The 9393-nt window shown below is 35.1% G+C and overlaps 2 pseudogenes; one reads left to right on the top strand and one right to left on the bottom strand.

Annotated features, from left to right (window-relative positions):
* Positions 1-239: 239 nt before the first annotated feature.
* LOC130455243 (beta-galactosidase-like) lies at positions 240-5420 on the bottom strand (annotated as a pseudogene).
* A 14-nt stretch (positions 5421-5434) lies between these two features.
* LOC107649221 (beta-galactosidase-like) lies at positions 5435-6284 on the top strand (annotated as a pseudogene).
* The last annotated feature ends 3109 nt before the right edge of the window (positions 6285-9393 follow it).

The raw sequence follows: 9393 nt of genomic DNA, 5'->3' as shown, positions 1-9393 counted from the left end.
CACAATTTCATCATTTCTAAAATGAAAATGATTCCTGCATAATCCAATTCACTAAGTTGGTTGTTGTGAAGTTCAAATAAGGTAGTCTATATAAAATGAAAATTTTAAATTTTGACAATGGTACTATATATAGAGAGCAATTTATATCAATATCTCTCTACAATTATATCATATATCACATTTCAGACTCTAGGATGGATATCTTTCTGTAAATAGAGACAAAGCTAAGATATAAAAGTTCACTGATGCTCTGATACCATAAACACTCTTTGTGACCATTTCCTCAGAGCTTCTACTCCAATGGAGCACTTGTAAATAAGTGTACATCCAAGACTAGCAATCATTGTCACCTGATGGGTAAAGGTTTTTCCCATTATAATTTATTTTTCATAAAGTTTATTAAGTTCTATATATTAGAGAGAATTATTGTATATTCTTATGTCTGGGATCTGAGTCAGATATACTATCTAGTGTGCTGCTATTTGTGTTTTCTTTGTCCTTGGAATTCCCAAGAAAAATATTCCTTTTTTAATAGAATTTGGTTAATAAATGAAGACGGAAAGGATTCTTTCCTGCATACATATTCTGTCTACCTGTGGAAGCTTGTATAACATTTTTGAAATTTTAATATAAATCAATTAATATTTTAATAATGATTTACCATCTCCTTGCTTTAAATAATCCAAATTAATTTAGAAGGCCATGATATCATTTTAATAAGGCAACTTAATAATACCTGATATTTGTAAGATCAAAAAGAATCAATTTAGAGAAGGACAATATTATTTCCATAGGTTTCTAAGAAGGGAACAGTGATTAGAAGAGTTTCAAATGAATAAATTAGAGGTAAAAATTCCCACCAAACATTGTCACCCAAAATACTTCATTGATTTTCTTTCCATCAATCCTCCTCTAACATAGGATTTCTCTTCTTAGAGTAGATCTTCTTGTGAGGCCAATTAAATATGGGCAAAGCACTGTCCCAATCTAAGTGTTTTTATAGCTCAAGGCAACAGTGATTTGACAAGGTGACATGAAAATCGGACTCCTGTGGTCGATTACTCTTTCTAGCCTTCAAAATACATACAGGAAATAGCTAGAAGAGGGATATTTAGTTGGTATTTTAAATTGTGCCCTTTACATGAGCTATTTCAGGGATGGTGTGGCTAGACATGCCAGCCTGGCAAGAATCATTTAGCTTTTAGTACTCTTGTCTCCCTAGGGACCAGTTAGCTTCACTCTGTTCCCCAGCCCCACAGTAAAGCTTTAACCATATACAGCCATTTCACATATGTGTGTCATTGGTCAGAAAGGGATCAGGTAAGAGAGGATAACCATAATAGAGGAAATTTATGAAAACTGAAAGATTCATCCTCCTTTGGAGGAGGAAAGAAGAGCCTGCAACAGGATCATATGGCATGGACAATAGTTTTTCTTTGTGTTTTTATTAAGGATCCAGAAAAAAAAAAACATACAGACACCATGTTGCCTTGGACAATTTTTTAGAGCTGCATGGGACCAGGCCTCTAGATCAAGGAATAATTTTATCTGGGCATGGGAAATGTTAAACTCTTTAAATGAATGAAAGAAGCAACTTCTCTAAGGAAAAAGAAAAGACTTGTTTATTTTTTTAAGAATCCACAATATATAGTATTCTATAAAGTAAAAACAATACGAGTACAAATGTATTAATGTCTCACAGGAAACATGACAGATTTAACATTATGTAAAAGCTACAATTGTAGAAATGTATTCTCTTCCGTTGCTATGAATTTAAAAGGAAAGGGTGAAAAATTCCCTTTTCTTCCATTTATTTCTAAAAGAACAGCAATTAGTTATTTCCTTTAACTGGGAAAATGCCTTCCCCTTTCCCCTATGAAATGGAAAATGTAGATGACAAATTACATATTCACATCCATTAATGGTGTAACCCTGCTCTTGCTGTTTGTCTTTTCTCTTAGGTAATGCTATCTGACATCCTATAATAATTTTAAGTCTGGAGGAAATTATTTAAAATAATTACTTGGGAGTGAGAAATCTCAAGAATCTATTACAGAACAACCCATTAGTGAATTTATATACTGTTATAAAATACTTCACTTTCCTCTGCAACCACATAAAACTGGAAATACAGTAAAATCCCAGATGAATTTTCAAAATTACACTTTTTCCTCCCTACATGAGAATTAAGAGCTCATATATATAAGTTAAATATATATGTTTATATATGTATATTCTTATATATATATATGCATAATATTTGTATGTATATGCATGTCTTTATCAATTCCAGATCTTGTAATGGGTTTGGATCAGTTTACATTGAGAACTGTTTTCTTTCCCTTCCTCATTTATAGATAGATTGTTATAGATTAGTTAGTTAGATAAAAAGAAAGAAAAAGAGAGATAGAAAGAAAAGAAAGAAAGAAAGAAAGAAAGAAAGAAAGAAAGAAAGAAAGAAAGAAAGAAAGAAAGAAAGAAAGAAAGATAGAAAGAAAGAAAGAAAGAAAGAAAGATAGAAAGAAAGAAAGAAAGAAAGAAAGAAAGAAAGAAAGAAAGAAAGAAAGAAAGAAAGAAAGAAAGAAAGAAAGAAAGAAAGAAAGAAAGAAAGAAAGAAAGAAAGAAAGAAAGAAAGAAAGAAAGAAAGAAAGAAAGAAAGAAAGAAAGAAAGAAAGAAAGAAAGAAAGAAAGAAAGAAAGAAAGAAAGAAAGAAAGAAAGAAAGAAAGAAAGAAAGAAAGAAAGAAAGAAAGAAAGAAAGGAAGGAAGGAAGGAAGGAAGGAAGGAAGAAAGGAAGAAAGGTAGGAAGGAAGGAAGGAAGAAAGGAAGAAAGGAAGAAAGGTAGGAAGAAAGAAAGAAAGAAAGAAAGAAAGAAAGAAAGAAAGAAAGAAAGAAAGAAAGAAAGAAAGAGAGAGAGAGAAAGAGAGAAAGAGAGAAAGAAAGAGAGAAAGAAAGAAAGAAAGAAAGAAAGAAAGAAAGAAAGAAAGAAAGAAAGAGAGAGAGAGAAAGAGAGAAAGAGAGAGAGAAAGAGAGAAAGAGAGAAAGAAAGAAAGAAAGAAAGAAAGAAAGAAAGAAAGAAAGAAAGAAAGAAAGAAAGAAAGAAAGAAAGAAAGAAAGAAAGAAAGGTAGGAAGGAAGAAAAGGAAGGGACAAAGGAAGGAAGGATGGGAGGAGGGAATAAAGGGACATAAAAAAGAAGAGAAAGACATAGATCAACAGAAAAGGATGTCAAGAAAATCAATAAGCATTTATTTACATTTACTATGTTCCAAGTTTTGGTGATACAAAGAAAGAAAAAGATATTCTTTGCCCTCAATAGTTTATGCAGGGAAATAATGTGCAACCAACTATGTATAAAAAACAAGGTGTATAGGATAAATCTTAGGTGGTCTCAGAAGGAAGGCACTAGCATTAAGGAAGACTAAGAAGGAACTCTACCTAATCAGTAGGTTAACTGTATTTTGGGAAATTAGTTGATTGAAGTAAAAAATTATTCTTCTCTACTAAATTGAATGGAGTGAGTTCATAATATATAATAAAAATAATGACTATAACTAGAAGTAACTGAAAGAATTTCAATATGGAGTAGTACAATCAATAAATCCTTAGGCTAAACCCAAGAGAAGCTTAGAAATTATCACCTTCTGAATCAGCTTCATTTTGAGGGATTGAGGAGTCCTCTTGCTCTTTTTTGTCCTTCTTCCCTCATTTTGCCTCCCTTCAGAGGGGCAGCAGTACTGTGACCCAGTGGAGGAAAAAGAGCTATAGGAGGCGATATAGGAGCAGCAGAATATTACTATGGTTAATGCCATAGAGAGAAACCAGGATATCAAAGAACATGCTGCTTTTGAGATGCCCAGTTTTTGAGGTGCAAATGCTGTTTTGTGTGTTAGTTGTAGTCAGAATTAGACTTCAATTAGTGGACAGAAAGACTAATGCAACTGAGAGCAGAACCAACTTTCATGAATTTGTTTAGCCCACTTACCAGAATCTCAACTCCTTGGCTGAATTGGCATCCAAAGTATAAGTTTTGTATCTTTTCTCTGCAATGTTTTACTGTATAAGAAGAGCAAGTCTAATATTGTGTGGGTATGGTAGTGTGGTGCTATGGGAAGAGCCCAGGATTTGGAATCAGAGATCATCTGACAAATTTCATATCATGCCTAGGTAGCCACAGGTAAGGCCTTTAACCCTCTGAGCTTCAGTTTCCAACTTATCTTTAAAACATGAATTTTTAAGTAATTGATTACAGACTGAAACATAACAGAACAATCTTTTCCTTTTTCATTTCCCTTTTGGCAAAACTAAGAACTAAGATGAAAAATTATTCTCTATAGTCTCTTCCTCAGTTTCCCAATTAGTTCTGATCTAGGGCTCTTACTTTTATGTGGATTAATTGTAAGTATAACTTACCTTTAATTTTTCCTTTTACTCTGCTGATTTTGCTAAGATACATATGTACACACATCTATATAGTAGTAGTAGTCTCTCGGTAACCAAGGATGACGTTTGTCTTTGTGCGTTTTCACCTATGGCGTATAGATGAGTATGCACAAAGACACTTGTGTGTGAAGGAGCTTTAAGTGGAAAAGTTGATGCACAGAGACAGTCCCACTTGGCATTGGAAGCCTGGGTCCAGTGGCACGAAAAGTCGTTACGTCTGGAGACTTCCTCAGCTGCATTGGATGGCCGTGTTTGTCTTTTGTGCTCCAACATGCCCTGAGCACTCCACAGTGCTTTGCTGCGTCGCCATCTCAGCCTTTGAACCTTCTTATTGGTTTCTTCCGTCTGTTCAGCCGAAGCAGTCTTCACATGCTTGTTCCATTTGGGAAACTGGATAAAGGTGTCCTGAGGCAAGTCGGAATTCCACTAGGAATAGAAAACTGACCAGCATAAAAAGTTGGGAAAGACAGGCTAGAATTATTAACGCTCCAAACTTCATGGCTTCCCAAATTATTCGGCACTGCAGCATCCAAATTCAATGGGAACATTGACCAGTCTTTGAGCATAACTGACCCAAGGGTTAAATTGGAAATCAAACCCTTAAAGTCATTGATGTCCTGTCCATAGTCGATTCTCCCCAGGTTTTCTACAAGCACATCCAGAATGTCACCAGCTTTTCCAGTTATATTTATAGAGATCACCTTATTTCTCTCAAGAACTCTTTGGGGGCCCCCATTCACAGAAACATAAGCTCGGTCATGGATTCCATTGAGGGGTGAAGAAAGGGGCACTGGTTCACTGCAGTTTTTAGGAAGTGTTGTTCTGTAGAGCACAAATCCAAAATACTGTTTCACTTTGATAAATGTCAAGGGATAAGTGCTATTTATTGGCCCTTCAGAAAGCAAAACATCAAGAGACTCTTCCAGTGTATTTACCTTCTTCATAGCAACTTTTCCATAGGCAAACTTGGGGGTTGTTAGAGGAATAAGTGCCTTGGAACTTCCATGAGCCCCTTACCGGGGTGTATCGGTTCTCTGATGATTACGATTTGGAGTATTTCCTCCAGCTTGCTCATGAGATTGGACTATTAGTTATCCTGAGGCCAGGACCATACATCTGTGCAGAGTGGGACATGGATGGCTTACCTGCTTGGCTTTTGACGAAAAAGTCAATTGTTCTCCGTTCTTCTGATCCCGATTACCTCGTCGAGACTGAGAAGTGGTTGGGAGTCCTTCTGCCCAAGATGAAACCTTATCTCTATCAAAATGAAGGGCCAATTATAACAGTCCAGGTTGAAAACGAATATGGAAGCTACTTTACTTGTGATTATAACTAACTTCGTTTTCTCCAACAACTCTTCCACAAACACCTTGGGGAAGAAGTGGTTCTCTTCACTACTGATGGGGCCAGTGAGGATTACTTAAAGTGTGGGACTCTGCAGGGTCTCTATGCTATGGTGGACTTTGGAACAAGTCGTAACATTACAGAAGCCTTTCAGTCCCAGAGGAAGACCGAACCCAAAGAACCCTTGGTCAATTCAGAGTTCTACACTGGATGGTTAGACCACTGGGGTGAAGCTCACGAAACAGTTGATACCAAAGCAATCATCTCTTCTCTCAATGACATGCTTTCTCAAGGTGCTAATGTTAACATGTATATATATGTTCATCGGTGGGACCAATTTTGACTTCTGGAATGGAGCCAAAACACCTTACTCAGCACAGCCTACCAGCTATGACTATGATGCCCCATTGAGTGAAGCAGGGGACCTCACAGAGAAATACTTTGCTCTGAGAGAACTTATTAGAAACACACCTATATATACCACTCTAAATGCCATCTAATTTAAATACAGAAAGAAACATTCCTTATTGATGTGGAAATGTATAGACTCTTTTGTGTATTAACACACACTTATATAAACAAATACTATGGGTGATATTTGTATTTTGGGGGGAAAGCAGTAGGAAATCAATATATTATGTTGTGATTAGAATTTTGCTTTTTTTTTAATGGGAAGATATTATTATGTCATTTAATTCCTGAAAAATCCAAGAGTTATGAGCATTCTGAACCTAAGTCATCCTGGTTACTAAGTAAAAGCATTTCTGGTCACTGATTTCACTCTATCCTTATATTTACAGGTAAGGTTTTTAAAGAATAGGGGATAATGTCTGACCCTATACAGGTATTTGAGATGATTCATGACATCAAATGCAAAGAGATGCACAAGAATCCCATTTCGGAAGAACAGTATCATATTATAGGATCAACCAATCAACATTAGAAGACTGTAGTCTCCTTCCAGTAACAGCACATTAGGAAATCACATACATATATACTGGTGTTGTGAATGGTGCCGGAAAGCATTCAAATGGCCTTACAGCTCATAATGTGGTCTCCCTGGCCTGAGGCCTAGAAGAAATTAGGTTTGACTTAAAAGAAATTACATCACATGTCACACATTATTGTAATAAAGAATTTTAAATATGGCCCACTTCAGGAATGCTGTAAATTGGTGGTTTATTGGTGGCATGATTGTAGATCTGAAATTATGGGAAGTACTAATAAACCATGCTGAGATTTGAAGATAAACCCCAAAAGCAAAATGAAAATGGCTTTCTGTGTAGGCTACTCTTAACAAAGTTACTTAATCAGTCTCTGAGAAAAGATTTTTTAAAGGTCAACAATAAGAGTAAAAAGTTTGCTTTCTAGACTTAATAAATTGGAATAAATATATTTAATAAAGAAAAGAACCTCGATGATTTGTTCCCAAACACACAACACACAAATCTTTTCTTTTCATTTCTTTCTCTTTCACTTTATAATTTTATAATTGGCCCAATTTTATTTAAATATTAGATAAAATCTCATGAGTTCTATTTTCTTTTAACTGTAATGATTTATACATAGGAATTTGGGGCTAATGGGACCCAAGAAAAGTGGGGCACAGAAAATGTAGAATTTTTTTTTTAGAGAGAATAGATTTTTCTCTTTCCATCAATGTCACTGACTGGCTGAATTGTCAGCTTCTATCAAGACACTAGCAGCTCCATTAATTGGTTGTTACACTATTGCTGGCTGTTGACCTGGTAATGATTGATACCTCAGCCATCCAGTGACAGAGGGCATAGGAGTCCTGGAGGACATGGGGCATGTCTTCATCATCTCCAATCCTCCTGTTAGTCAAAAGAAACTATTTATGGTTAAAACAGAAATGCTGGAACAACTAGAGATACTACCAGGGATTAAAGTTCTCTTTAATTTTTTTATAATTAACTGGAGAATAAGGCTGGAAGAATTTGTAAATGTTCCATATTCAAGTGGGAAAATAGTACTGATATGTTTAAGGCCTTGATTATAGCTAGCTTCTGTGTAGAGAATGTTCATTGATCTAGCTAAGCAGTCAAATATAGATGGGTTTATCTAAATCAGATTAAGTATATTCATCATTAGTGGCAGTCTGACATATAGCTGAAGTTTTATCATTTCCTAATTTAATAATGAAATCTCATTGGGTTTGACTTTGCTAATATTTCTTTAACTGCAGCTGTTGGGATAAAGATCCATATGGAAAATCAGTTTTGATACATTATTTTTCTTCTGTTTTTTTTTCTTTTTCTTTTTTTCCTGGGGGAAGGAAAAGAGACATTCCAATCATGATTTGTGATGTCACTGTGGAAGGAGCACCGTGCACTGTGGAAACATTTTAGACTGATCCATACTGGAAATTTGTTTGTAGCTTATGGCAGTTGTCTCTCCATGATTTTTCTGTAATCATGAACTCTTATCAATTAAAAATAAAATGAGTGCAGACCTCCATCCCATACATGTTGCTAACAATGGTGTCATGTTATACTTCTGGCAAGGTATTATTGGGAGGGATGACATTTTTTCCCTAGCCTGGATATACTCCAATACCACATGGACATCTGGGTCTACATCCTTTGTTTCCACTTCCTGATTTAAAGCCATGATTTTCTTTTTAGCCAATACTCTTAATCCCATGACTCAGGGGCATGAACCTCCTAATAAACCTTCTAACAGATGGAACAATGGGAAAGAGGGAAAATACCAGAGGATCTACCTTATGAACTAGACACACTCTCCACCAAACTGTTAGGTTCATACTGTGTCTAGGATGATCCAGATTCACTTGTTCTTCTCTAAATTTGGTAATATATACATTTTTTATAAATAACAAAAATTAGCTTGAGACCTAGAGGAGGAAATCTATCAGTCTTTGCAATTAGATAGATTGCTAAATAGAACTAGAGATAGCTTTATAAACATATACATATAAAAATTGTATGGCTTAATTTAATCTCCTGGTAACAGCATAAATCAGTAATATAATGAATTATATCTTAGGAAAACCAGTGTATTTTAAAACAAATGGGAGAATAGAAACCAAACTCTTAAAAAAAAAACCCTTACCTTCTGTCTTAAAATCAATATTAAGTATTGGTTCCAAGTCGGGAGAGCAGTAAGGGCTAGGTAGTTGGGGTTAGGTGATTTACCCAGGGTCACACAGCTAGGAAATGTCTGACAGAAAGCAAATTCTTAAAAGAAACAAAGATATGAGGGCATGGAACAAAGTTTAGGATTTTTTTTTTAATTCCTAAAAAGAGCTCAAAAATTGGAGTGGAGGAAGGAATGGGAAAATCCAAATATTATTCTTAATACCACTTACTCAGCATCTCTTTCTTGTGACTGGCTTCCTTATATTTTCTCCTCCTGTGCTTCTTATCTCATCAGTCACCTCAGTCATAGCAACGAGAAGCAAAAGGACGATAGTCTGACCAACCTTTTCTTCTACATTCTCCCTTCCTAATATGTCTCTTTACTTCTCATAAACTATGATTAGTCTTCAGTTTCTTTTGTTTCTTTTTGAAAATTTTATTTAATTAGTTAATTTAGAATATTTTTCCATGGTTACAAGAATCATGTTCT

Source organism: Monodelphis domestica, chromosome 6 (genome assembly GCF_027887165.1).
Source record: "Monodelphis domestica isolate mMonDom1 chromosome 6, mMonDom1.pri, whole genome shotgun sequence".
In the NCBI taxonomy this organism is placed as follows: Eukaryota; Metazoa; Chordata; class Mammalia; order Didelphimorphia; family Didelphidae; genus Monodelphis; species Monodelphis domestica.
The sequence above is the reverse complement of the archived record's forward strand: the minus strand, read 5'-3'. Positions and strand labels throughout refer to the sequence as shown.